Source organism: Dipodomys ordii, unplaced genomic scaffold, assembly GCF_000151885.1.
Source record: "Dipodomys ordii isolate 6190 unplaced genomic scaffold, Dord_2.0 Scaffold22, whole genome shotgun sequence".
Taxonomy (NCBI): domain Eukaryota; kingdom Metazoa; phylum Chordata; class Mammalia; order Rodentia; family Heteromyidae; genus Dipodomys; species Dipodomys ordii.
The window spans coordinates 3,278,043-3,304,965 of NW_012267238.1; the positions used below are offsets into that span (position 1 = coordinate 3,278,043).

The following is a 26,923-nucleotide window of genomic DNA, read 5'->3' on the forward strand; positions in this document are numbered from 1 at the left end:
TTTTTTTTTTTTGGTGGTTTACTGGAGATAAGAATCTCAGACTTGGGCTGGGAAGGTGGCTCAGTGGTAAAGCGCTTGCCTTGTATCCATGAAGCCCTGGGTTCGATTCCTCAGCACCACATAAGCAGAAAAAAAAAGCCAGAAGTGGTGCTGTGGCTCAAGTAGTAGAGCACTAGCCTTGAGCTGAAGAGCTGAGGGACAGCGCCCAGGCCCCACGACCAGACCCCTCCCCCCCCCCAAAAAAAAAGAATCTCAGACTTTCTGGTCTGGGCTGGCTTTGAACCATGATCCTCAGATCTCAGCCTCCTGAGTAGCTAGGAATACAGGCATGAGCCACCGGCACCCAAATCTCAATCCTTTTTTAACCTTAAGACAAGGTCTCACTAAGCTGCCTAGGCTGGCATCAAACTCACAATTCTCCTGTCTCAGCCTACTGAGTGCTAGGATTAAATACATGTACCCTCACATTCTTTTTAAATTATATTTTCTACATAAAATATACCCATTGCTGTGGCCCAAATCTTTGTGTGTCTCCCTCCAAAATTCATGTGGTATATATAGTGGTATTGAAAGGTTAGAGAACTTTTGGAACATGATAGAATCATAAGGCTCTACCCTTTTTTTTTTACTGAGGTTCAAATGTAGGCAATCTACTACTTACCACTCAACTTTGAGCCATGTACCCAGCCCTAAGGCTCCACACTGGCCCAGAGAGAAATTAGGCATTTCTTTTCTTTTTTAAAATTTAATAGTTCCCAAGGTGATTCTAATGAGTAACCAAGACACTATGTACTAAGTAGATTTAATACCCTGAGTTAATTATTTAAAACTAGAGCATTTTATATATAGTATGACAAAAGGAATAACTTGTTGGTGTTTTTTGGGGGCAATGCTGGGGATCCAACTCAAAGCCTCATAACTGCTAGGCAAGCATTCTACCACTGAGCCAAATTCTCAACCAAAGAACAGAGCTTTGAAAAGCAAGGCAGATCAGGAATTTAAAAACTAGTTTTTCCCCCTCTGTACATAGTATGTTCACAAAAAATAAAATAAAATAAAGATAAGGAAGACACAACCAGAGAATTATTGCCATCATCTCTGTCTCAATCTCTTCGTGGTGGAGTACATCTGTCTACAAAATTTGACCCTGTCCTCATCACTGCTTCCATTTACCCTTTACTCATATAGAAACCTTTCAGTGAAGTTCTCGTTCATCTCCACTAACCAAATACAAAGGGAAATACTGTGCTTAAAAATCTCACCCAGCTCTTGAATTACACATTTGTTCTTCAGATCTTTCATAAATGATTTGTAGACAGCTACTTTTCAATACAAAGTTAATACTTTTTTATTTTATTTTATTTTATTTGTGAAGATACTGTACAGAGGGGTTACAATTACATGGGCAGGATAATGCGTACATTTCTTACCAAGCATTGCAGCCTCCTCCTTTTGTTTACCCTTCACATCCCTTCCCAGCCTCCCTCCTCCCCCCACAAAGTTAATACTTTAACTATGGTATTTAGGTAGCAATCTTTGAAAACTGACCATCCTATCCACCCAAATGTTACCCATAACTAAAATTTGAAGTGTTTTCTTTTAAACATTCTGGATTTCTTTTACTCAAAAAATTCTCCAATGCAATTACACATTTCCCTCAGTGAATCTTTTATGAGTTTTATTGTAGTGGCTGAGAAATGATATGGGGAATTATTGAGCTGTTTAGGCTTATTTGTTCTCAAATAAAATGGCTTCATATTGCAAAAAAAAAAAACAAAAAACTAGTTTTTCTCTTAGTAGCTATGTAACCAAATTCAAACTATTTAATCCCTATAGGCCTCAGTTGTTTCTTCTGAATATTGGCATAGTTCTTAGAAATATAAGGAGCAAATTAAATAAGACAGAGAAAGCATTCAACATACTATCACTGATACTCAAATATCATACCCCTATTTGTCCTAAGGTCTGAGATAAATTACTCTCTTGAGTCTTGAATTCATCCTTAAAATGAAAATGTCACATGGCTATGTAGTAAAGATCAAATGAAAGACTATATTTGAAGTATATATTCTTATCTTATTTACATTTGATTTACAAATAAAGGCTAGTTTTACTATCAAATCAAAATAAAAGACGTACAGCTGAGAATGTGACACAGTGGTAGAGTGCTTGCGTAGCATGCACGAAGCTCTGGATTTGATTCCTCAGTATCACATAAACCGAAAAAGCCAGAAGCAGTGCTGTGACTCAAGTGGTAGAGTGCTATCCTTGAGCAAAAGAAGCTCAGGGATAGTACCCAGGCCCTGAGTTCAAGCCTCAGGACTGGCAAAAAATTAAAATAAATAAACAGGGAAAAAATATATTAGAAAAGTAACACACAGAGAAAAACTACAAACTTGTGGTTAGAAAATAATAACATCAGAAGAAATCTGTCAAGCTTCAAGGACATGATCAGAAGGCAAATCAAAATCATAATCTCAAATCAGCCAGGGATTCCAATTTATAATGGAAAAAAAAAAGACTATCAGTCCAGATTTCCTTCAAAATGCCTACACCTAAGAAAAAGCACAACTTAAGGGCAGGGCAGGGCAGGGCAGGGCAGGTTCTTGTGACCTGGTGAATGAATGGCTTGTATTGTTTTCTTCCAAGGCCTGAGTTGGAGCTAGCTGCTAGGCTGGGCCTTTTTCAGTATCAAAAATGGAGTTCTTCTCTGGTGGTGGGGGAGGGGCTACCTTCCCACCACTGCTCTGTGAGAACAGTTGAGGATGTCTTGGGTGTACTCATGCTAGCCTTTTGGTTTCTGGGCTGTCCCTTGTCTGCGATTAGCAGGATGAAGATTTCTACTCCTTGTCAATTCTTCCTGGTGCTGGTCACAGTGTTTGATGAGCAAGATCCCCATCATGGAGATGATGGCACCAGTGCCAGCTCCACAGGGACCCAGAGTCCGGAGATATTTGGTAGTGAGCTTGGTACCAGCAATGCTTCTGCCTTTCAGCCTTATCAAGCAACAAGTGAAATTGAGGTCACACCTTCCGTTCTTCGTGCAAGTACTGCTCTGGGCCCCAGTGATGAATCTTGACCTATGGATGGGCTACTACTGGCCAGGTGTGAATAGACAAACTGTTTACCTGTACTCAGTACACATCCATGAGGAAAGAACATGATTAATAAAGAAATAATAACTCCTAAAAAAAAAAAAGAAAAAGCACAACTTGTATCATAAAATGTTTAAAAGCCTATTCTGAAAGGACCCCAAACACCTCTAAATGTCAAGAAAAAGCTGAGCCAAGTACAAATGGCTCATGACTATAATTCTAGCTACTCAGGAGGCTGAGACCTGGAGGATTATGATTCAAAGCCACTGAGACAGAAAGTCTGTGACACTCCATCTGGAGCATATGGAGGCGTGGCTCCAGTGAAAGTGCTATGAGCAAGAAAACCAAGCAAGTTTTTTTTGTTGTTTTTTGTTTTGTCAGTCATGGGGCCTGAACTCTGGGCCTGGGCGCTGTCCCTCAGCTCTTCAGCTCAAGATGAGCATTCTACCACTTGAGCCACAATGCCACTTCCAGTTTTCTGGTGGTTAATTGGAGATGAGAGTCTCACAGACTTTCCTGCCTGGGCTGGCTTTGAACTGAGATCCTCAGATCTCAGCCTCCTGAGTAGCTAGGATTACAGACATGAGCCACCAGTATCCAGCCCAAGCAAGTTCTTGAAGCCCTGAGTTCAAGCTCCAGTGCCAGCACACACATATACATACACATATATACACACACATACACAATGATAATTTTATTAGAATTTTATAAAACATGATATTCTTAGAATATTTTCATACAAAAATGGCTCATTAATAGATAGGTTTCACTTATCATTTGTCCAGGTGAACAAGCTGAACTAAGATGGCAACAGTAGGAATGGAGAGTTTAATTGCTAAAATATGTAGAAGAACATACACCTGGCTATAGGAGTGAAGAAAAAACTAAACACACAGAATTACAATTTGAATGATGGAATAAGATGAAAATTCTTTTGGGGTAGGACAAAAACAAATGTACAGATAATATAACATTTTGTGAGTTGGTAATACAGAAAGAAGAAAATTCAAAGTAGACAAGGATATGTCCTAGGCATATTCAATTTGAAAATACTAGAATAGTTGTATTATAGGTAGTAGGTAGTAGCCAGCAACCTATTGTCTGGAGTGCAGAAGAGAGTTCCTGCTGGAGACAGAGATTTGAGAATCATAGCATATGGGCAAGACTACTCAGAAAAAAAAGTCTAGTTAGCCAGAGCCAACCCTAAGGAATACCTATACTTACTAGGAGAGGTAATGAAGATCTCCTAAATATCAGCTATTTCCACAGCTCCAAGTCATTTCCTGAGCTCGATGCCAATAGCTCCCACTTTTTTTTTTTTGGGGTCCGGTCGTGGGGCCTGAACTCTGGGCCTGGGCCCTGTCCCTCAGCTCTTCAGCTCAAGGCTAGTGCTCTACCACTTGAGCCACAGCGCCACTTCCGGCTTTTTTTTCTTTTTGCTTATGTGGTGTTGGGGAATCAAACCCAGGGCCTCATGCATACAAGGCAAGCGCTCTACTACTGTAGCTCCCACTTTTAATCCTAGCCACTAGAAGGCTAAAATTGGGATGACTGAAGTTCAAGGACAACCTAGACAAAAGGCAAGAATTCATCTCGACTAAATTTTTTTAAAGTTTGGGTGGGTGTAATTCCAGATGTAGAAGGAAGCATAATTGGAAGAAAATGGTCCAGATTTGCCAGAACAAAAAGGGAGACCATATAAGAAAGCAAAAGCAAAATGGGGTAGAAACATGCCTCAGGTGGTAAGGCACCTACCTGGCAAGTGCAAGAACCTGAATCTAAACTCCTGTAACCCTTCTATCCCCAAAAAATTCTTGTGTGTGTGGAAGTCATGAGGTTTGAACTCTGGGCCTATACACTGTCCCTGAGCTCTTCAGCTCAAGTTGAGCACTCTACCACTTGAGCCACAGTGCCACTTCCAGTTTTCTGGTGGTTAACTGGAGATAAGACTCTCACAAACATTCCTGCTTGGGCTGGCTTTGAACCGAAATCTTTAGATCTCAGCCTCCTAAGTAGCTAGGATTACAGGCAACTAGCACCTGGCCCCCCAAAAAATTTCTTATACAAACATTCTAAAATTGCACATATAATCTCAGCACTCAAGAGGCTGAGGTCAGCCTTGGCTACATAGTAATTTCAAAGCCAGCCTGAGTTATATAGCAAGATCCTCAGGAAAGAAAATATTTCTTCTTGTTTATGTGGTATACTCCTATAATCCCTGGGGTATACAGAAAAACCCTCTCAGGAAGAAAAGAAAGAAACAAAAAAACTTCCTGATAAACAAGAATCATAGTTTATAAAATCCATAAGCTATGTCCAATAGCAAAGTTCAGATGATTACTAGTGTCTCACACCTGTAATACTAGCCACTCAGGAGGCTGAGTCTATTTGTGGTTCAAAGACAACCAAAGCAAGAAAGTTAGTCCATGAGACTTTTAACTTCCTATTAACCAGCAAAAAAAAAAAAAAGTTGGAAATGGAGCTGTGGCTTAAGAGGCAGAGTGCCAATGTTGGGCAAAAAAATCAGGGACAAAGCCTAGGCCCTGACTTCAAGCCCCAGTAAAGAAACAAAAATTATTATTACACATATGTAAATTTGCATTCCAATGTAACCTGAAAAGATTTAGCCCAGGAAAATACTGAGTACAAAAACAGCAGGTTGGAAGAAAAATCAACCCTAAATAACTCACAAGTAAAGTAAAAAACAAAACAAAACAAAAATCTGTTAACAGTAACAGCTACTATATTAAGGAGCAACAATGCATGTGCCAGTCCAAGTTCCAGGTACTCTGTCTTTTTCTCAACTTAACCCATCCATCAACCCAACAATAGAGTATTATTTCCCTTTCATATATGTACAAACAAACCTCACTTTATCATTGTCATATAATAATATAGAAAGCTAGGAGAAAACTAATGGACAAACAACTATTTGCCTAAAATAATGGCAAGATAACAATGTATACTATATTCCTTACCTCAATAAAGCTTCAACTGTTTCATTTTTAGCTAGCCCACACAGTTAATATGAAATCAGGTCCCAAAAATTCACTATGAGGAGGTCCTTTGGCACTTCCTCCAGCCTACTATATGTAACAATCTGAGTTTCAAGAAAGAAACTTTGAACTAACCCCTCATGTATTCCCTCCTCCAGTGGAAAGAGAAATCTCAACCAAGCAATAAACAAATATGACAAGCTTTTCTACTCTGTGTAAGGTGCTGTGATTTCAGTTTGATAAACTGGAAGGGGGAAAACAAAACATTTCTATAGTTCTTTACAATTTAAAAAGTACTTTCACCAGGCATGGGTAGCCTACACCTGTAATCGTAGCTACTCAGGAGGCTGAGAGATCTGAAGATGGTAATTCAAAGCCAGCCTGGGCAAGAAAGTCCAGGAGACTTTTTTTTTTTGGGGGGGAGGGGTGGTTATGGGGCTTCATGAACTCAAGGCTTGGGCGCTGTCCTTGAGCTCTTTTTGCTCAAGCCTAGTGCTTTACCACTTTGTCCCATAGCACCACTTTTGGTTTTCTGGTGGTTAATTGGAGATAAGGGTCTCATGGACTTTCTTGCCAAGGCTGGCTTTAAACCACAATTCCCAGATATCAGCCTCCTGAGTAAGTAGGATTACAGGTGTGAGCTACCAGCACCCGGCTCTATGAGAGTCATATCTCCAAGTAACCACCAAAAAGATGTAAGCAGAGCTGTGGCTGAGTTCAAGCCACAGAACCAACACAAACATAAACACACACACACACATACACAAAGTACTTTCACATTCATTTGAGCCCAAAGTTACAGTTAAGTAAACTAATGCTCCATCCCCTTAACATACATGTATTTTGACATGTTTAATCTATAGCCAAGGTGTTCAGGGTTCCAGGCTTGAAAACATTTGTAAGATTTCAGAACAGAGAAAAAGATATTTGTGGATGTTACTGTGCATTTTTAATTCTTAACATTAATTTATCTGTACAGGTGTTTTATAGGCATGTGTTTGGATATAGAAGTTGATGTAAAAGTTAGTAATGAATGCTGGCCATTAGGAGTCGTGAGGAAACGGCTGATATAACCAAGTTACTGGAGTAAAATATTTGAGATTGGAGTCTTGTCTTGAACAAAACTTCTATCTTAGATTCTCTCTCCCAGTTTTTTGGAGCTGAGTTTTACATAGGAACTGGATGATGTTCACTTCTGAAATCCCAATGCTTCCTGTTAGGACGAAGATGAGGACTAGGAAAGCTACTTACCGCTCAGTGCCATCCATTGTTGATGGGCTTTTCAAGTAGTGACAAATCAAATTATTAAATTACTTAAGTAAAAACCAGAATGTACTATCTTTTTCTTTTCAGTTTAATAAATGGCATCATCAAAAAAAAACTAATGCTCCAACAGATTATTAATCGGTATGGATTTCAAATTTCTTGAGCAAGCAATTCAATTCTTGGCATTCAGATTCTCAGCTTCTGATGCATACAGCAGGACTTTCTATTGGTGATACTCTCTGTATTCAGACAGCAGATCCTTAGGCACAATCAAGGAAGGACTATTGCAACAGATTACGCCTTTCTTTTTTTTTTTTTTTGTCGGACGTGGGGCTTGAACTCTGGGCCTGGGTGCTGTCCCTCAGCTCTTCAGCTCAAGGCTAGCACTCTACCACTTGAGCTACAGTGCCACTTCCAGTTTTCTGGTGGTTTATTGGAGATAAGAGTTTCACAGACTTGGGCTGGGAAGGTGGCTCAGTGGTAGAGTGCTTGCCTTGCATGCATGAGGCCCTGGGTTCGATTCCTCAGCACCACAAACAGAAAAAGCCGGAAGTGGCACTGTGGCTCAAGCGGTAGAGCACTCGCCTTGAGCTGAAGAGCTGAGAGACAGCGCTTAGGCCCAGAGTTCAGGTCCAGGACCGGCAAAAAAAAAAGAGTTTCACAGACTTTCCTGCCCAGGGTTGGCTTTGAACTGTGATCCTCAGATGTCAGCCTCCTGAGTAGCTAGGATTACAGGCATGAGCCACAGGCACCCGGCCAGATTGCGCCTTTCTACAAAAAGAAAGATGCATGAAATTCCCGACCAGAAGAATTAAGAGAGCAGGGCATGTGAGTGCATGGCTATCATCCCAGCACTCAGTGGGCTGAGGCAGAAGGATCATAAATTAAAGATCAGACCCTGTCACACACACATTAAAAAAATGTTTTAAGTAACTTGTGAAAATTTAAATGAAGTTTTAGGTAGTAAACAACAACAAAATATAATACAGAATTTACAAAAAGGTTGTCAGTGAAAACATGTTCAAAAGCAGTGCCCTGTCAGAGCTCACTAAAGTTATTCCTATTTCCAACTATTATGATCCATATCTGGGTAATCTGGTAATCCATAAGGGCAAATTAACTTCCTTTAGCTATCTACAAAGTATTATTGGGGCTGAAGGTGTCTCTCAGTGATAAAGCATACACTTAGCTTGTTCAAAGCCCCAAGTTTCACCCTTAGCAATTTTTGTTGTTGGTGGTGGTGGTGATGGGGCCTGAACTCTGGGCCTGGGCACTGGCCCTCAGCTCTTTAGCTCAAGGTGGGTGCTCTACTTGAGCCACAGCATCACTTTCGACTTTTTCCTCTGATATTGAAGAATCGAACCCAGGGCCTCATGCATGCAAGGCAAGCACTCTACCACTGAGCCACCTTCCCAGTCCCCACTTAGCAAATTTGTATTACTAGGTCGGAAGATTATAAGTAATTTCCAACTTAGGTCACATACATTTATTATTTTATAGGTGGAAAACATAAAGCCTTTTTTTATAGTTGTTTTTGCCAGTCCTGGGTCTTAAACTCTGGGGCTCGGCACTGTACTTGATCATCTTTGGTTCAAGGCTAGTGCTCTACCATTTGAGTTATAGCGCACCACTTCCAGCTTTTTCTGAGTAGATTATTTGAGATAAACCACTCATGGACTTTCTTGCCCAGGCTGGCTTTGAACTGCAATTCTTAGATCTCAGCCTCCTGAGTAGTTAGGATTACAGGCATGAGCCACCAGTACCTAGACTCTTACCTCCAATAAACTACTTAGTAAAAGTTGGAAATGGCAATGTGGCTCAAGTGGTAGAGTGTTTGCTTTGAGCAAAAGCAGCTCAGGGACAGCACCCAGACCCAGAATTCAAGCCCCAAGACTGGCAAAAAATGAAAATAAAAATATAGAAATTAGAATAGTCAGGCCCAGTAACTCACGCCTGTAATCCTAGTTTCTCAGGAGGCTGAAATTTGAGGACTGTGGTTTGAAGCCAGCACAGGCAAAAAATCTGAGACTCATATCTCCAATTAAATATCGAGAGAAAGAAAAAAAAAAGCCTAAAGTGGAGCTGTGGCTCAAGTGGTAGAGCACTAGCCTTGAGCAAAAATTAAAAAACCCTCAGTGCACAGGCCCTGAGTTCAAGCCCCAGGACTGGCGCGCGCACACACACACACACACACACACACACACACACACGTAGGAATAAAGCAAGTGCCAGAACAATATTCACTTATTGCTCTATTTTATTTATTTGTTTGTTGGTTGGTTGGTTGGTTGGTGGTGGGGCCTGAACTCTGGGCCTGGGCGCTGTCCCTCAGCTCTTCAGCTCAAGGCTAGAGCTCTACCGCTTGAGCCATAGCATCACTTCTGGCTTTTTTCTGCTTATGTGGTGCTGAGGAGCTGAACCCAGGGCCTCATGCATGCAAGGCAAGCACTCTACCACTGAGCCACCTTCCCAGACCTCTGTTTTTTTTTTAACTGCAAACATACAATTGGTAATTTGGCTCAGTTATAGCTTAGCTAGTATGAGCAAGACCCAGTAAATATCCAGCACTGTGAAAAAAAGTTGCAAATATACAAGATATATTGTTCAGAGATACACACCTATCTGGTAAAACTATGAAGAATAGAGATTGATTCAGAAAATTGTTACCTCGGAGGAAGAGAGGAGAAAAATTCATCCAGCAGGGCCTCCTAAAAGACTTTAAAAAATACAACAGCCAGCTCATTTGTCATTCTAGCTACTCAGGAGGCTAAGCTCTGAGGACTGTGGTTCAAAGCCAGCCTGGGCAGGAAAGTCCATAAGACTCATCTCCAATTAACAACCAGAAAACTGGAAGTAGAGCTGTGGCTCAAAGTGGAAGAGCACTAGGCTTGAGCACAAAAGCTCAGTGATAGCACCCAGGCTCTGAGTTTAAGCCCCATGACCAAAAAAAAAACGAATACAAGAGCCAGGCTGTACATAACTAACAGTGGTACAGCATTTGCCTAACATGTATTAAGGCCTTGGCTTCAATCTCTACCAACATTTAATTAATTTTTTTTTAAAAAGCCAGGCACGGGGAGCACACACCTGTAATCTAGCTACTCAGGAGGCTAAGATCTGAGAATCTCAGTTTAAAGCCAGCCCAGGCAGCAAAATCCATTAGACTCTTACCTCCAATTAACCACAGAAGACCATTAGTGGTGCTGTGGCTCAAAGTGGTAGAGTCTAGGCCCAGAGTTCAAGCCCCATGATGAACAACAACAACAAAAAGACTAGAGCCATGTGTGGTAGTAGTCAGTGATGATGCTGGCACTCTGTAGACTGATGCAGGAAGTTGAAGGCCAGCATGAGCTATAAAACAAGACCTGTCTCAAAACAACAAGCTGGTGGGTCAGTAGCTCATGGTTGGATTTATTGGCTACTCAGGAGACAGACTCAGAGGACAGCCCTTTCAGTGTTATCCCATATAGAAAAATCCCAGAGTATCTGCCACCCAGCCCTCCAGGGGTCCTCTATAGACCTTTCCTTCTCAGGGCTTTGGCATCTACATTAATTCTTGCACCACTGGCCCGAGGGCCACCTGTGACCAGCATTCCAAGGACTTGAAGGCTGTGAAGCTTCTGTTTCCTTTGCCCATTAGCCAGGACCCTCATCTGGTGTCTGGGTAGTTGTAAACTCAGGTCAACCTGCCAGGAGTCAGTGCTTGTCATCCTAGCTACCTAGCAAGGTAAGATCTGGAGACCACTGTTCAATGCCAGCCTGGGCAGGAAAGTCCACGAGACTATGTACAACTAACCACCAAAAAAAAAAAAAGACAGAAGTGAAGTTGTGGCTCAAATGGTAGAGTGCAAGCCCTGAGCAAAACAGCTCAGGGACAGCACCCAGGCCCTGAGTTTGTGCGTGAGCGCATGTATGCACACGCACATGTGCACATGTGCACACACACACACAGCCCAACCCTTAGAGGCAGTGTTGGCAGGAGGCAAGAAGAAAAGTCCCAGGGTTTCCAATTCTAAAATAACCAGCAAAAAGCAGGGTGAGAGGCATAGCTCAAATTTTAGAGCATCAGCCACATCAGCCAAGTAAAGCCATTAAGAGGCCCTGAATTCAACTCCTAGTATTTTAAGATGGGTAGCAAGTATAAAGGTCTTTAACTTATTAAATTGTCAATTCATGTTGTATACTTCATACATGAATTACTGCACCCTTTTTTAAAAGGATATAAAAAGGGTTGGAGAATCAATTCTGTGCTATAACGCAGACTCTTCCACTTACTGGCTGTATAACCTTAAACCATTTAACCTCCAGCAGCCATTTCTTATTTTATAGATAAAGAAGCTCACAGCTGACATCTGTTTAGTATTTTTCTTAGCATCTGAAGAACTGTTTAAAGTTCCTGAACAAGCCAGGTGCTTGTGGGTCAAGCAGGAGGCTGAGATCTGAGGATCAAGATTTGAAGTCAGCCTGGACAGGAAAGCCCTTAAGACTCTTATCTCCAACTAAACACCAAAAAAGCCAGAAATGGAGCTGTGACTCAAATGGTAGAGCACTAGCCTTGAGCTTAAAAAGCAAACAACCAAGCCAGGCGCTGGTGGCTCACACCTGTAATCCTAGCTACTCAGGAGGCTGAGATCTGAGGATCTCGGTTCAAAGCCAGCCCGGGTTTATCTCCAATAAACCACCAGAAAACCAGAAGTGGGCCGTAGCTCAAATGGTAGAGCGCTCGCCTTGAGCTGAAGAGCTGAGGGACAAGGCCCAGGCCCAGAGTTCAAGCCCCATAGCCGACCAAAAAAAAAAAAAGCAAACAACCAAAAAAAAAAAAAAACGCCCTCAGTGCATAGGCCCTGAGTTCAAGCTCCAGGACAGGCACACAAAAAAGTTCCTAAACAACAAACATCCAAAATTCAGATAAATTATATTATCTTAATACAAAATAATGGAAGTGGCACTGTGGCTCAAAGCGATAGACCACTAGTCTTGCACAGAAAAGCTCAAGGATAGTTCCCCAGCCCTAAGTTCAAGCCCCACAACTGACAAAAAATTAAAATACAAAATAATACCTCCATAATAAGTAATAGAATATCATAATTCTAAGATCTCAAGAGGGCATACAAGACTATTTACCATTATAGTCTCGGCCTAGGTCTCTAATAACGACAACTATGTATGTCTATTGTGTATACAGTGTATGTTTAACTATGCATACACATAGTTTATGTGTTTAATACACAAAAGGACTCCATTAGATTGGTTCCTTTCTCCACTTTACAGATGAGCTCACTGTGACCAAGGTCACACAGCTCATGTGTGGTAAGCAGGTTTCAGAATCCATAGCTCATGTGGTGAGCAGGCTTCAGAATCCACATTCTAAACCATGTATTCATTTTGCCTCACTTCTTTGGCTACATTTAAATTGTCTCTCTGTCCCATGACACTGGAAGCTCCTTGACAACTACTTTTTGCTCATTTTCATTTTCCCCTGGCACTTAGCAAGCGGACAGTAAACAAACATTGAACAGAAATTTCATATATGCATGACATTTTTGGGACAGGAACTAAGTTGTTCCCCTTGACAGCCCTGTGAAGTATAAATGTATTTTGTTTTGTTTTGCCATTTTGAGCCCAGTAAGTACAATGACAATGTTGTGCAACCATCATCACTAAGTATAAAAGGGTCATGAAGCTTTCAAGAGGTGGAACTGAGATTCGAAGGCAGGACCCTTGACTTCATTCTACCCAGGCTTCTGTCTACTTCACCTGCTCGCTCCTTTTCACCAGAGTCTGGAGGGTCAAATAAGGTAGATACTAAAAACACTTTACAGACATTACTGTTACACGATTTGACCATGGCTGCCGGGGATAAAAAAGAATGCACTAACACAATTTCTCCCAGGTGATTAATTTTATTTTAGGCTTTCAAAGCTAGAGCTTCAAATATAAATACCCTACCTCTATACTCTTCCTTCAGATTTACAAAAGCAATGCTTGGACCCCAGAGTAAAGTTATAAGGAGAAATACTTGTATTAGTTAGATTACACTCTTATCAAGTTACAGGTAACTGCTCAAATCCTGATTTTTATTGTAATACAGAAAGCTTCCTCATAACAAAACACTCTCAATTCTAAGGTTACGTCCAACTTTCCATCATTTTGCCCATTGGAACTACAAAAAAAAAATTTGAAATGGGTATTTTTATGTGCTCAACTGTGAAAGATGTGAAAAGACAGGGAAAATGGCTTGTTTTCTAGCTGAACTCTGAAGCTTTAGCAAAAACAATAAAGAATTATTTTTATTTCACTAGTGCCAATTTTATCTTTTACATCTCTCCTCATTTTCCCTCAGTCTGAGCTCTAATCAACAGCCACTTCATGTTTAACATATCATAGTTAATGCAATTAAGTCCAGAAAAGTGTTTCACTAAAGATGCTCCCTCTATTTACATTCCTCTACCTTCTGCCCTGAAAATGTGCTTCTCTCTTAAGTTTTAAATCAAATTTCTGATAGATGGAGATATTATTTCTGTAGTTAATGCAATGTGCCTACATCAACATCATCCATTAAAATAAAATAAAAATGACTATATACTTCATTTATCCACATCTGACAAAATTCTGATCACTTGAATTCCTTCAGAAGAAAATTCAATCTATAAAAATAGTCCAATTATTTAAAATCTTATCAAGGAATGTAAAAAAAGAATCAAATGAAAAACTCCATCAGTACCAAACCATCTCACCAATGAATATTTATGACATTTCCATATTTCCTGTCTTCGCTCTGTTTATATAAAGCAGTGGTGCCAAGACTCATCTCAGGATTATTAGCCTGCAATACAATGATGGGCCTAATTGCCTTGCAAACCAGGACACCAATAAATGGAGTCTTCAAGCAATCAATTTTAAGAGGGGGGAAAAGGCCGAATCTCTTTCTGCATACATGCACGTTGCTTGCCTAGAAAATAAATTCTGCCTCTTATTTTTCAGTCTCATTCATCAGTTCTCAAGGAAGCAATGCACCCTTAACATCCTCAAGCTCATCAAATCTATTTAAATTCCAAATACTGGGACTAGTTTTAAAAGCAGGGGGAGAGAAGAGGAAAGGAGAAGGCAAGAACGGCATACAAAAAGATTATATCACATTCCATTTTCATCTTCTCCCACCCACCTTTGCGAGGTTTTCCCTTCAACTTCCTCTTTATGATATATGAATAATAGAAGATACCCTCCCTTCCTTAATTCTGCCTTACGCCCCTATCAACTTTACCCTTCGGGCTGACCACTTCCAAAGGCTACAAATATAACTAAAACAAAAAGGTCAAACTGACAGCTTAAAATGTCCTCTAGGCAGACGGTCTGTAATGTGCCTTCTCGGTCCCCTCAAAGTCCCTTCCAACGACCTTATTACTGCCCTTCCCCGCAAACAGCCACCAAAGCTGTCCATTTAAGGGTTCCAACCCCTAAACCTCCAGCATCTCTTGGAGGACATCCCAACCTTTCCTCTCCAGAATAACCCAATGCATTCCCTTCCCAGCAACTGCTCACAGATCCTCTCCATCCTCTCTGCCCTATTCTTCGCCACAACTCCAGGTCTCCCACACCTTGCATTTCTCTGGTGCCACCTCACCACCATCTCACAGACCTTACTTCTCCAAAACTCCCTCTGCCACCTCGGCAGAGGGACATTTTCTTCAAGACACCATCCCCCCACCTTGCTCACCACCTGCCGTTATTCTTTCAGTGAGTCCAACCTAGCAATCTTAAGTGTTCCCCGCCTCCAACTTAACACCTAGGGCGCCACTGCACCCCTTCCGGTGATTCTAAGATCACCCTAAATCCTATCCCGCCGTGCCCCACCCCCAATTTCAATCCCTCCCATTTGGGGCCCAACTTGCAATTTACCATCTCCCATCAGCTCACCACCACGGTCTTCTCGAGGAAAGTCTCATCCCCACCAGGTCCTATTCCAACCTCGATCCGCCCACTCCAGGAAAACCCCCCGATTCTACCCCCTTTGCTCTCTCCCAACTCGCGCGGTTTCCCTAAGTCTCCACAAATTCCACCATCCACGAATGACAACCGCCCACTTTAAGCTCAGGTTTCAATCCATGCCATGCCCCTCACCCTCCCCCACAGTTCCAACCACGTCCATCAGCCTGTCCCAGGTTCCCCCCCACCCCACCCCACCCCCCAAATTCCACCTTCCTCCCCAGGGTCCCATTCAACCGTTTGCATCCCGCTCGGTATTGAAATCATCCCACCGCCTCCCACCCCGGCTCAGAACCCAAGCTGTCAACTGCTCCAGGCCAACCCCAAATCACCACCTTGGCTCGGTCCCCTCCCCCATGAGCAGCCATCCCATTCCAGTCTCCTCTTCAACCTCGCCCCAAGACATCCCAAATTCCACTCCGGCTCCCTCACCACACCCCACGTTCCAGTCCCAGGTCTGATGATTCCCGCATGAACAGTCACCGCGCCCCCCCACACCCCCGCCCGGGTCCCACCCGCACCCCACCCCCAGCTCGCGCCGGGACCAGCCTCCCTCGCCGGCCCGCCGTTCCACCGCGTCCTCGGCCCCCTCCCCCAGCCCGCGCGGCGGCTCCGCAGCCCCAGCACCCCCAGCCCCGGCTCCGGACGGGAGAGCCGGGGGATGGGGCGCGGGGCGGGGGGGGGGTCTCCTTACCCGGGAGCGACTGCAGGAGAAAACCGCGGTAGCGGCTGAGGCGGCGGTGCCCTTGTCTTCTCCGGAGGCGACAGTGGCGACGCTCTCGCTCCCTCGCCCGAGTCCAGTAGGGCGGCGGATGGCGCGCGGGGACCGGAGCCGCCTCCTCCTCCTCCTCCTCCTCCTCCTCCTCCTCCTCCTCCTCCTCAGCGGCTGGGCTCGGGATCCGCTGCAGTAGCAGCCTCAGCGCCCGACGGGTGGGGGAGGGGACGCTCGGCTGCGGGCGAGCGCGGAGGAGGCGGAGGGAGGGGGCGGCGGAGGGAGGGGGCGGGGACCGCCGGGAAGGGCGGGGGAGGAGGAGCCCGCGAGGCGTCGCGACACGTCCCACGGCCTCAGCGCGCCTAGACCACAACTCCCGGCATGCCCTGCTCCGGCCGACACGGCCTGCGCCTCCGGCTGCGCGCGCGCTGATGCAAATAACCCGTGCTCTAGCCCCGGGTCACGAGTATCGGGATGAAAGCCGATAGTCTGCGGGCGGCTTTTGTAACTCCAAGTCCTTCTACCAGGCAAGTGAGGCCATTTTGCAGTCCCACAGCCAGGTGGCAAAGCTAGAAGGATGTCCAGTCTGCACGAATGCCCTTCGACACTCTCAAGACTACATATCCCACCATGCCCCACTGTCCCTACCCTCCTCCTTCCTGTCCCTTCTCAAAGCCGTGTACTACAGTTCCCGGAGAGGATGGTTCCTGCGAAATGCTGCGAGACGCGGTTCTTACTCCTTCCTCCATGTTAAGAAAAAGTGAGAAAAAGGGAAGGAATATTCCAACCCACCGATCGCTGGCCTCGGTGGGTAGATCACCTGTGATTCTCTATCCTCTGTTGCCACCATCTCACGCCAGAGTGAATACAGCAGCTGCTTCCCTTCTCCCTGCAAATTTGTGGACAACTGGCAACTTGAATCCAAATGTTTAAAGGCAATTTACATTTACACCCCATTTCTTTTAAGAACCAGCCTTGAAAAGATAATAGAACAATTTAGAATGTTGTGGAAGATACTCTAGGGAAGCAGCAACCAGCACTGGGAGAACTAGAGAACTCTCCAGAGGAGTTCCTACGCCAGACTCTCAGACTCGCCTGACAGGAGTACAATCCTTTTATCCAGTAGAGTGTCGATGTACCCAAACGGTTATGGTTTTTTCAAAATTACTTGCAAGGTGGTTCTGGCAATATCAGGTTGAGGTAGTTCTGATAATGGCAGGTTTTCCATATTCCCTCCTTTGATAATATATATACTATATATTAATATATACATACACATATACATTAGCGAGAAAGAGCATTATCACTTAGCGAGCTATAAGAAGCAGTACACACAGAATGATTAAGCATCCTACTGTTATGGATAAGACTAAGCCTACTAAGGTCTGGGGCTCACCTAGGCTTGAGAACCATCTTTGCTCTGAATGAGTGGGTCTGGGGAAACTGCTGGCAGAGGTCCCCTACCCCTGGTCCTCAGTTCAAACCACCAGAACATAGTTACATCTTTTAACTTACAGACCAAATAAAATCATTCGTTAGGCTGGCATCAGATTGTTTTCACAGGATGGGAGTAGTATATACACAATCCTGACATCCATCCTTAGATGTTACAGATTTTATATACAGTCCAGACACAGCAACTATAACCAATATTCTGATCCAAAAGGTCATCCTCAAGCTTCCGCCATGTGTGGATTGGTCGGCCCAGGAGTGACCAAAGCCAGGCTGTAGTCACACTCTCTCAAGCTTATTGGCAGCAGGTATGCCTGATGAACTTTTACTTTCCAGGTTCCTGGCTCCTCTGAGACAGCTGCTCTCTTATGTCAGCTGATGCTTCTTTCATCCCACCCCGTTTTTCCAGACTGCTATAGGGACATGGGGGCGATGATCTCTGTTCTGCTACTTCCTGCTGAATGGGGGCTATGAGGGAGGCCCATGACAGCTGCTAGAGGAGACTCCAGGAGGAACTGTGGGACCTTTAAACAATTGTACTGATCCCATCCAAAGTTTTTAGTTTGAATTGCCTCTGCCTCAGGGTCCCCCTGATAAATAAGCTTATTTTCTGAGGCCCTGATGGCTTTGCTAATAGGACCTTACAGAACTCACCTTGTAGAACTCACCCATGGAGGGAGGGTTAATGCCATCTGCAACCAGGAGTCTGTATGGGGAACTGGTCTCTATGACCAGGCTCCCCTGTTCCCAGCCGGTAAACTTCTCTAATAACGCAGACATGGACAGTGCCTTCCAGGAGCCAATCTACACCAAAAGTAAAGCATTCAACAAAACAGAAGGTCTGAAGATCCCCCAGAGTCATCTTGATTCCTTTATTCTCAATCCATTCTATGGGCTGAGAAGGTGGCTCAGTAGTAGAGTGCTTGCCTTGCATGCATGAGGCCCTGGGTTCAATTCCTCAGCACCGCATAAGCAGAAAAAGCCAGAAGTGGCGCTGTGGCTCAAGTGGTAGAGCACTAGCCCAGGCCCAGAGTTCAGGCCCCATGACCGACAAAAAAAAAATCTATTCTAGTGGGCAAAAAACATCAACAGGTTGCCTTGAGCTTGAGCCTCACACTATTAGCCTAGCAGGTGATAGGATTACAAGGGTGGCCACCATACCTGCTTCTAATTACTCTAAGACCGTTGGTTTTGACTGACTCCCATCCATGTTCCTCCCTGCTTGGTATTGTAAGGACAGACAAAGGTAAGTCACTCATGTTGTCCACCTGGCCACATTCCTCACAGGAATACACAAACCCCAGGCCTGGTTACAGTTTCTATTACAGGATGTGAATCACTGTTGTGCCTTAGGAAGTCACCATGGAATCACAGGTTAAGACTCACTCCAATTCTGTAGCTTTTGGCCATGGAGCCACGAGGGCTGGGAAGGTGACTCAGCTGTAGAGTGCTTGCCTCACATGCATGAGGCCCTGGGTTCGATTCCTCAGCACCACATAAACAGAAAAGGCCAGAAGTAGTGCTGTGGCTCAAGGGGTAGAGCGCTAGCCTTGAGCTGAAGAGCTCAGGAACAGTGCCCAGGCCTAGAGTTCAAGCCCCACGACTGACAAAAAAGAGGTTAAAACAATCTCTCCCCACTTTGGGAGTGTCCTAAACTGGTGCTCTCTTCAAATGGGCCATCGGAGGTGATCAGGCTCTTCTTCTGTCCACTGGATAGGGCTTGTTTTCAGAGAGACCTGGGCCCTTACCTGATTCAGAAGCAGTTGTTCAGAGTTGGTCTATGTCTCCATTGAGTCCAGAAGACTGCTACTTTCTCAGAGCCAGGCCCCTCGGAGGAGGACCAGAATAACAATGTGGTGGTGCAGCCTCTTTCAAACCTAGAAGCATCTTGTGCTTCCATGAAAGCAAAGGCCCATCATGATTGTCACTTCCTGGTCAGGGAACCAAAATGTAGCAGAAAATACCCTGAGAAGAAGCAAGCATGAATTGGAGACTCAGTTTATGATGCCAACAGAACAAGAGGAGTTCCTACTCCAAACTCTGAGCCCTGACTGACTGGAATATAATCCTTTATCAGGTAGAGCACCAGTGTTTTGAGTGTTAGTGGACCACAAGCTGTTTCTGGCAATGTCAAGTTGAGCTAATTGCAGATTTTCCTTATCAAGTAAAGATGAAAGCCCTTAGGTTATATGAGGTTGGAGGGAAGACTTATTAAATAAATGGTTTGTACTTATATACAATGCAGGGACCAAGCAGGAATTTAGAATGCTGTTAAAGATCTGCTGACTTGATAAGCTAGTCACAACCTATTGGAAAAGAGGGAAAAAACTGAACATGTTTAGATAGGTTCAGTTTACATGACGTTTGAGACAATATTCTACAAGCATGATTTCAGAAGAGACATTGCTAAAAATATTATCAGTTATTATTTAGTGGGAAAGAGTGTCAGATTTCAAGTTGCTTTATTTCATATTGTCTAACCTGTTTATAGGAGCACATATTTCTAAGCTATAAGGCTATTTCCACAAGTATAATTTCCAAGTCCAAGTATTTCTTTTTCCTGCCTAAGAACAATTCAATGGCTCTCATTGGTTCAACCATGCTTTTGGACCCTGATTTTTCTGTGAGCTCCACTCCCAGTATTAACAATGACGATCAGTTCCAATTCATAAAGGAATTAAGGTTGCAAGGAAATTTTTCTACCCCTCACGCCCCGCCCCTGCTTTATTTTTGGCAATAGTTGAACTCGTGGCCTGGGCACTATCCCTGAGTTTTTCATTCAAAGCTAATGCTCTACCACTTTGAGCAATAGTACCACTTCAGGTTTTTTGATGGTTATTTAGAGATAAGAATCTCCCAGACTTTCCTGCCCAGGCTGTCTTTGAACTATGATCCTCAGATCTCAGCCTCTTGAGTAGCTAAGATTACAGGTCTGAGCCACCAGCACCTTGCTTTTTTCTCCCTTGTCAATGCCTCTTCTCAATTTTTTTTTGTTTCTACCACATTCAGCCCATTTCCTTTTCTCCTATTCATTCTTCAAACTCAAGCCAAAGTCCAAAGTACCCTAGAGGGTATTTTAGGCATATTGATTTGCCTTAATTCTTTTTCTTTTCTCTTTCATTTGATTTTGCTTTAATTCTTACAGAAATTGTTTCTAGCCCTGTAGGCCAGGAAACCTGTGGGGAGGGGAAGTGAAGATAGAAGACCAGAACTATTGTAAAGAATTGACAAAGCTCTACTTAAACCAAGTATAGAGTGAATAACCAGCCAAGCATTGGTGGCTTGTGCCTGTAATCCTAGCTACTCAGGAGGCAGAGACCTGAGGATCACAGTCTGGAGCCAACCTGACAGGAAAATCCATGAGACTCTTAGCTCCAACTAACCACCAAATCAGCTGGAAGTAGAACTGTGGCAAAAGTGGTAGAGTGCTAGCCTTTAACAAAATAGCTCAGGGACAGTACCCAGGACAGTACCCAGGTGCTGGAGGTACATGCCTATAATTCTAGCTACTCAGGAGGCTGAGATCTAAGAATCCTGTTCAAAGCCAGCCTCAGCCCTTATCTTCAATTAACTAGCAAAAAGCTGGAAGTGGAAGTGTGGCTCAAGTGGTAGGTAGAATGCTAAAATGAGCTGAAAAAGCTAAGCAGGAATGTGAGGTCCTGAGTTCATGCCCCGGTACTAGCACAATACAGAAAGAAAGAAAAAGAAAGGGAGGGGGGAGGGAGGAAGGAAGGAAGGAAAGGAAAGGAAAGAAAAAAAGAAAGAAAAAGAGAAAAGAAAGAAGAAAGATTTATCCACTATTGATAGGATTATAGTCTAACCACTATGGAAATAATTATAGAGATTCCTGAAAAAACTAGAAATAGAACCAACATTTGATCCAGGTATGCCACTTCTGAGTATCTATCTGAAGGAATCAAAGCATAATAAAGATGTCTGTACCCCATGTTTCCTGAGGCACTATTCACAACAGCCAAGCAATGAAGTCAGCTTAGGTTGTCATCAACAGATGAATGGGCAAGGAAAATGTATATACACACACATACATACATACAATGGAGTATTATTCAGCCATGAAGAACAAAATCTGTGACATTTTCAGAAAAATAGATGGAACTGGAGATTATCATGGCTAGTAGAATAAGCCATACTGAGACAAATAGTTCATGTTTTCTCCCATATTTAGAATCTAGAGCTAAATTTAAAATAACTTTAAAGTAGAAAGAGAACTATTTGGGTTACTAAGAAGAGGAACAGCAAAGGTGAAGAAGAGTGAATATGATCAAAGCACATCATACATATATATATGTCATAATGAAACTCATTATGTAGTACAATTAATATATGTTAATATACAATAGACAGGCACTAATGGTTCATGCCTGTAATTATAGCTCTTTAGGAGGCTGATATCTGGAAGACTGGGGTTCAAAGCTAACCCAGGCAGGAAAATCTGAGAGTCACTATGTCCAATGCTGGAGCAAAAAGCTATATGGAAGAAGTAGCTCAAGTAGTATAGCACCAGCCATGATCAAAAAAGCTGAACAAGCACAAGGCCCAGATTTCAAGCACCAGGACACACACACACACACACACACACACACACACACACACAATTAAAACACACTAATTTCATTTTTTATGCTATTGGAATTTGAACTCAGAGCCTTACACTTGCTAAGCAAATCCTCTACCACTTGAGCCACAACTCGAGCCTCTATTTTCAATTTCATATACTATTACTTTTTTTCCTTTTTGCCAATATTAGGGCTTAAACTCGGAGCCTACATAAAGTCCCTTTACCTTTTAGCTCAAGGCTGGTATTTTACCACTTGAACCACAGCTTCCCTTCTAGCTTTTGTGTGGTTAATTGAAGATCAAAGTCTCATAGACCTTCCTGTCAGGGCTGGCTTCAAATTGCGATCCTCAGATCTCAGCTTCCTGAGTAGTTAGGTTTACAGATGCGGGCTTCCAGCATCTGGCTTCTTTGGTGTTCTGAAAACCATAGTAGGACTATTTGCACTGCTATCCTTCAGGACTTCACTTTCCCCAAATATCTCAGGCATTATCTTTTCTCAGACTAGATATCTGCTTTTTCATTATATTCTCTTAGCTTTAAAATCCCAGCTCCCACAAATAAAACAAACAAAAAAAAAAGAATGAAGGGAAGAGAGGTAAGCAAATATAGCCATTATATAAAAAAATAAACTATGTTACTTGACAGTAGGGATGGCAGAGAGAAAATTAAGGGTGACATTGGCTGAAAAGCACTATACTTATAACCTGACTTATGAACTTGAAATCCCTTTGTACAGCTACTTAATAATAATAACAATAATGATAATAAATATAAAAAGTTTAATAAATTATACATGACAGCTATAAAAAAATAAAAAAATAAAATCCCAGCTCCAACATTCTTTTTTTTGGAGGGGGGCGGGGGGTGGTATTAGTTTTTGCTTTTGGGATTTTGATTGTTGTTGTTGTTGTTTGGTCTTTTTAAGAGGGACAAAGGGGGAGCACAGAGAGAGAAAGAGGGAGGGTGAGCAAATTCAGTCATGTTATTCAGTATACATTATGTGGAAAATGAACCGTGCAACTTGGAAGCAGGGACAGGAGGAAGAAACTGGAGGAAAATAACGGAAGGGATGACATTGTCCAAAAAAGGAATGTTCTCATTACCTGACTTATGAAAGAATAACACCTCTTTATCACAAGAACAACAATAAAATCAAAATTTTTGAATGGGAAAGTGAAAAATAAAGCAAAATAAATACTAAAAAACAACAACCAAAAAAAAAAAAAAAACAACCCAAACCTGTCCTTCAGTTCCTATCACAAGAGATGTGACAATCAAGTCCCTCCTATCCCTGAGTGCTCTTCCTACTGTTGCAAGACATTGCACAAACCCTATCTGTACTTCTTTTCCCAGGAAGTACAAGTTAGGTAGTCAAATTCAGTGGAGTTCCAATCTAGCCACCAAGTAAAGTATGATAATCAAGAGGAAGAATAGGGCTGGGAATGTGGCTTAGTGGTAGAGTGCTTGCCTAGCGTGCATGAAGCCCTGGGTTCCATTCGTCAGTACCACATACACAGAAAAAGCCAGAAGTGGCATTGTGGCTCAAGTGGTAGAGTGCTAGCCTTGAGGAAAAGAAGCTCAGGGACAGTGCCCAGGCCCTGAGTTCAAGCCCTAGGACTGGCAAAAAAAAAAAAGTAAGAATAAACAGGTGTGTAGAAGCTGACTGGACTTGAAATCTAGGCAACAGATTCTAAATTAGATACTGCCAAGAGGATGGCCCTCAGTAAGTGCCTTCACTCTTCTGAACTTCAGTCTCTCCATCTGTGAAGTAGGAGACATGTTTCCTGGCTTGCCATTCCATTCATAAGGCTGTTAGGGTAATTCAATAACACCATGGCTGTGAACATGCTTTGAAGAGTGTAATGTGTCCTAGCCCAGTCCCTTCCTCTAAGGTGAGATTTTACTCTCCAAATCTCTGCCAAGCCACGTTCTATCAACTTCTTACTGAGAATTATATCAACAGTGGTGAATTGATGAAATTGCTTAATGAATTGATTAAGCCAATTTCATTACTTGAAAATATTTATTATATTCATAACTGTGAGTTTGTTTCTCCTTTTTTCTAGACTTTTCTTTTTCTTTTACCATGCTAAGTATGAAAGGTAGGGCCTCAGCCATGCTAGGGGAGCATTCTACCACAGAGCTACCACCCAGCCCTAGGTTTCTTTCTTCTAATGCTGGGTGCCATGATGTATACCTTTAATTCCAGCATCCCAGTTTTTAAGAATTTTACAAGTTCAAGCCAGCCTATGTTTCATAGCCACAGACTATCTCATAAAAACAATAGTAAGGCCAGGCACTTCTGGCTCAAGCCTAAAATCCTAGCTATTCAGAAGGCTGAGATCAGAGGATTGTGGTTAGAAGTCAGCCTGGGCTGTGAGACTCTTATTATCCAATTAACCACTCAAAGACCAGAAGTGGCACTATGGCTCAAAGTGGTAGAGAGCTGGCCTTGAGCAAAAAGAGCTCAGGGACAGCATTTAGGCCCTGAGTTCAAGCCCCAAAAGAAAAAAAGAGTAAAATGCAACAAAAAGGCAAATACTTTATCAATTTTGGTTGTTTTGTTTGTTTGTTTGTCTTTTGTTGGTCGTATAGCCTGAACTGTTGGCCTGGGAGCTGTCCCTCATCTCTTCAGCTTAAGACTAGTACTCTACCACTAGAGCCACAGCACTACTTCTGGCTTTTTCTGCTTATGTGGTGCTAAGGAATCAAACCCAGGGCCTCATGCATGCAAGGCAAGCACTCTACCACTGAGCTACCTTACCAGCCACTCTCTATCAATTTTTTTTGGGGGGGGGTTGGGTCATGGGGCCTGAACTGTTGGCCTGGGCGCTGTCCCTCAGCTCTTCAGCTCAAGGCTAGCGCTCTACCACTTGAGCCACAGCACCACTTCCAGCTTTTTTCTTTTTGCTTATATGGTGCTGAGGAATCGAATGCAGGGCCTTATGCATGTAAGGCAAGCGCTCTACCACTGAGCCACCTTCCCAGCCCCTCTCTTATCAATTTTGTAAGAAAGATTTCATTCTTTTTAAAAAATTATTATTAAAGTGTTGTACAGAGAAGTTACTATTTTCTTGGACAATGTCACTGGAAATATTTGATTCTTCTAACAGCTTTTATCTTTATTGATTTTACTGTTTGTTATTTAGATCAAGTCTACCTTTTTCCTCGGAGCAATTTGAACCATTGTTGGTTTTATTTTGTGGTGATTTTTTTCTTTTTTGGTCAGTTGTGGAACTTAAACTCAGGGCCTGAGTGCTATCCCTGAGCTCTTTTGCTCAAGGCTAGCACTCTACCACTTTGAGCCATAGCTCTACTTCCAGTTTTCAGGTGGTGAATTGTAGATAAGAGTCTCATGGACTTTCCTGCCCGGGCTGTTTTGAACTGCAATCCTCAGATCTCAGCCTCCCAAGTAGCTGGAATTTCAGGTGTGAGCCACCAATGCCAGGGTATTTTGTGTTGATTATTTCTACTAACAGGAATTTTCCCAGGAGTTAACTTTGCTATGTCCAATATTACCAATGAAGATGGGTTCATTCAATTTGTTTTACCATCTGTAATAAATTGTATCACACCATAGTAGAAAGCATTGTAGGCTTTATTTTGTGTTATTTCTACCACATGTAACTTTTTTTTTGCCACCCTATCAAAATAAACTCAGTTAAAAGGACAATGTCCAAACACTCTCCTTTGCCTGTAACTACATGATTACTTTGTGGATCACAATGATTTGTTCTAGCAGTATTAGTGAGCCTCTTTGCTTCATGTCTCTCAAAACACCTCTTTAGGAACTTTGGCACACCTGTGGACTTGACTTTACAATCTTCTCTGATCTGGGTGTCGGTGGCTCATGCCTGTAATGCTAGCTACTCAGAAGGCTGAGATCTGAGGATCTCATTTCCAGCTAACAAGTAGAAAACAGAACTAAGTGGTACTGTGGTTCAAAGTGGTAGAGCACTAGCCTTGGGCACAAAAGCTCAGGAGGGGTGTTTGAGTATACATATCAAGTACTTGTCTACAATGCTAAAATAGTTTGGTTGTTGTTTGTGCTAGTACTAGGGCTTGAACTCAGGCTTCCTGCTCTTGATCAGCAATTTTGTTTAAGGCTGGTGCTTTACCACTTAACCCACAAATCCACTTCCAATTTTTCTGCTGGTTAGTTCGAGTTGAGAGTCTTACAGACTTTTGTGCCTGGGCTGGCTTCAAACCATGATCCTCATATCTCAGCCTCCTGAGTAGCTAGGATTGCACATATGAGGCACTGGCACCTGGCTCATTTTTCTTTTGTCTATGTGACATTCCATGGCCTATACCCTTCTTTATCCATTCATCTGTGGTTGGGCATCTTGGCTAATTATACCATTTGGCCATTTTGAAAAGTGCTGCAATATTCTTTTATTTATTATCGATCGTGGGGCTTGAACTCTGAGCTTGGGCCCTCTCCCTCAGCTCTTCAGCTCAAGGCTAGCGCTCTACCATTTGAGCTTCAGTGCCACTTCCAGTTTTCTGGTGGTTTATTGGAGATAAGAGTTTCACGGACTTTCCTGCCTGGGCTGGCTTTGAACTGTGATCCTCAGATCTCAGCCTCCTAAGTAGCTAGGATTACAGGCATGAACCACTGGCGCCCAGCAATTCTTGACCATATATATGGTAGATATATGCACGCAACAGAGGAAGCCAGGAGGGACAGAATAAGTGGGAAATGGAATAGCATACAACAAAGGGCCCATCAGCTTCACTGGACATAGAAGAAAAAGAACTAAGCAACCCAAAGACAGCGATGGGAAGGGAGGATTGAGAGGGAAAGAGGGAACAGCCTACACTAAGCAAAAGGAAA

General features: G+C 42.9%; 1 protein-coding gene across 3 annotated transcripts in view; it reads right to left on the bottom strand.

Annotated features, from left to right (window-relative positions):
• Positions 1-16,250, bottom strand: part of Fam168a (family with sequence similarity 168, member A) — a 156,572-nt gene extending 140,322 nt beyond the window's left edge. For all 3 annotated transcript variants that reach the window (XM_013014106.1, XM_013014107.1, XM_013014105.1), the window contains exon 1: positions 16,038-16,250. The gene's annotated coding sequence lies outside the window, so the exon portion shown is untranslated. The remainder of the gene's footprint in view (positions 1-16,037) is intronic.
• Positions 16,251-26,923: the final 10,673 nt, after the last annotated feature.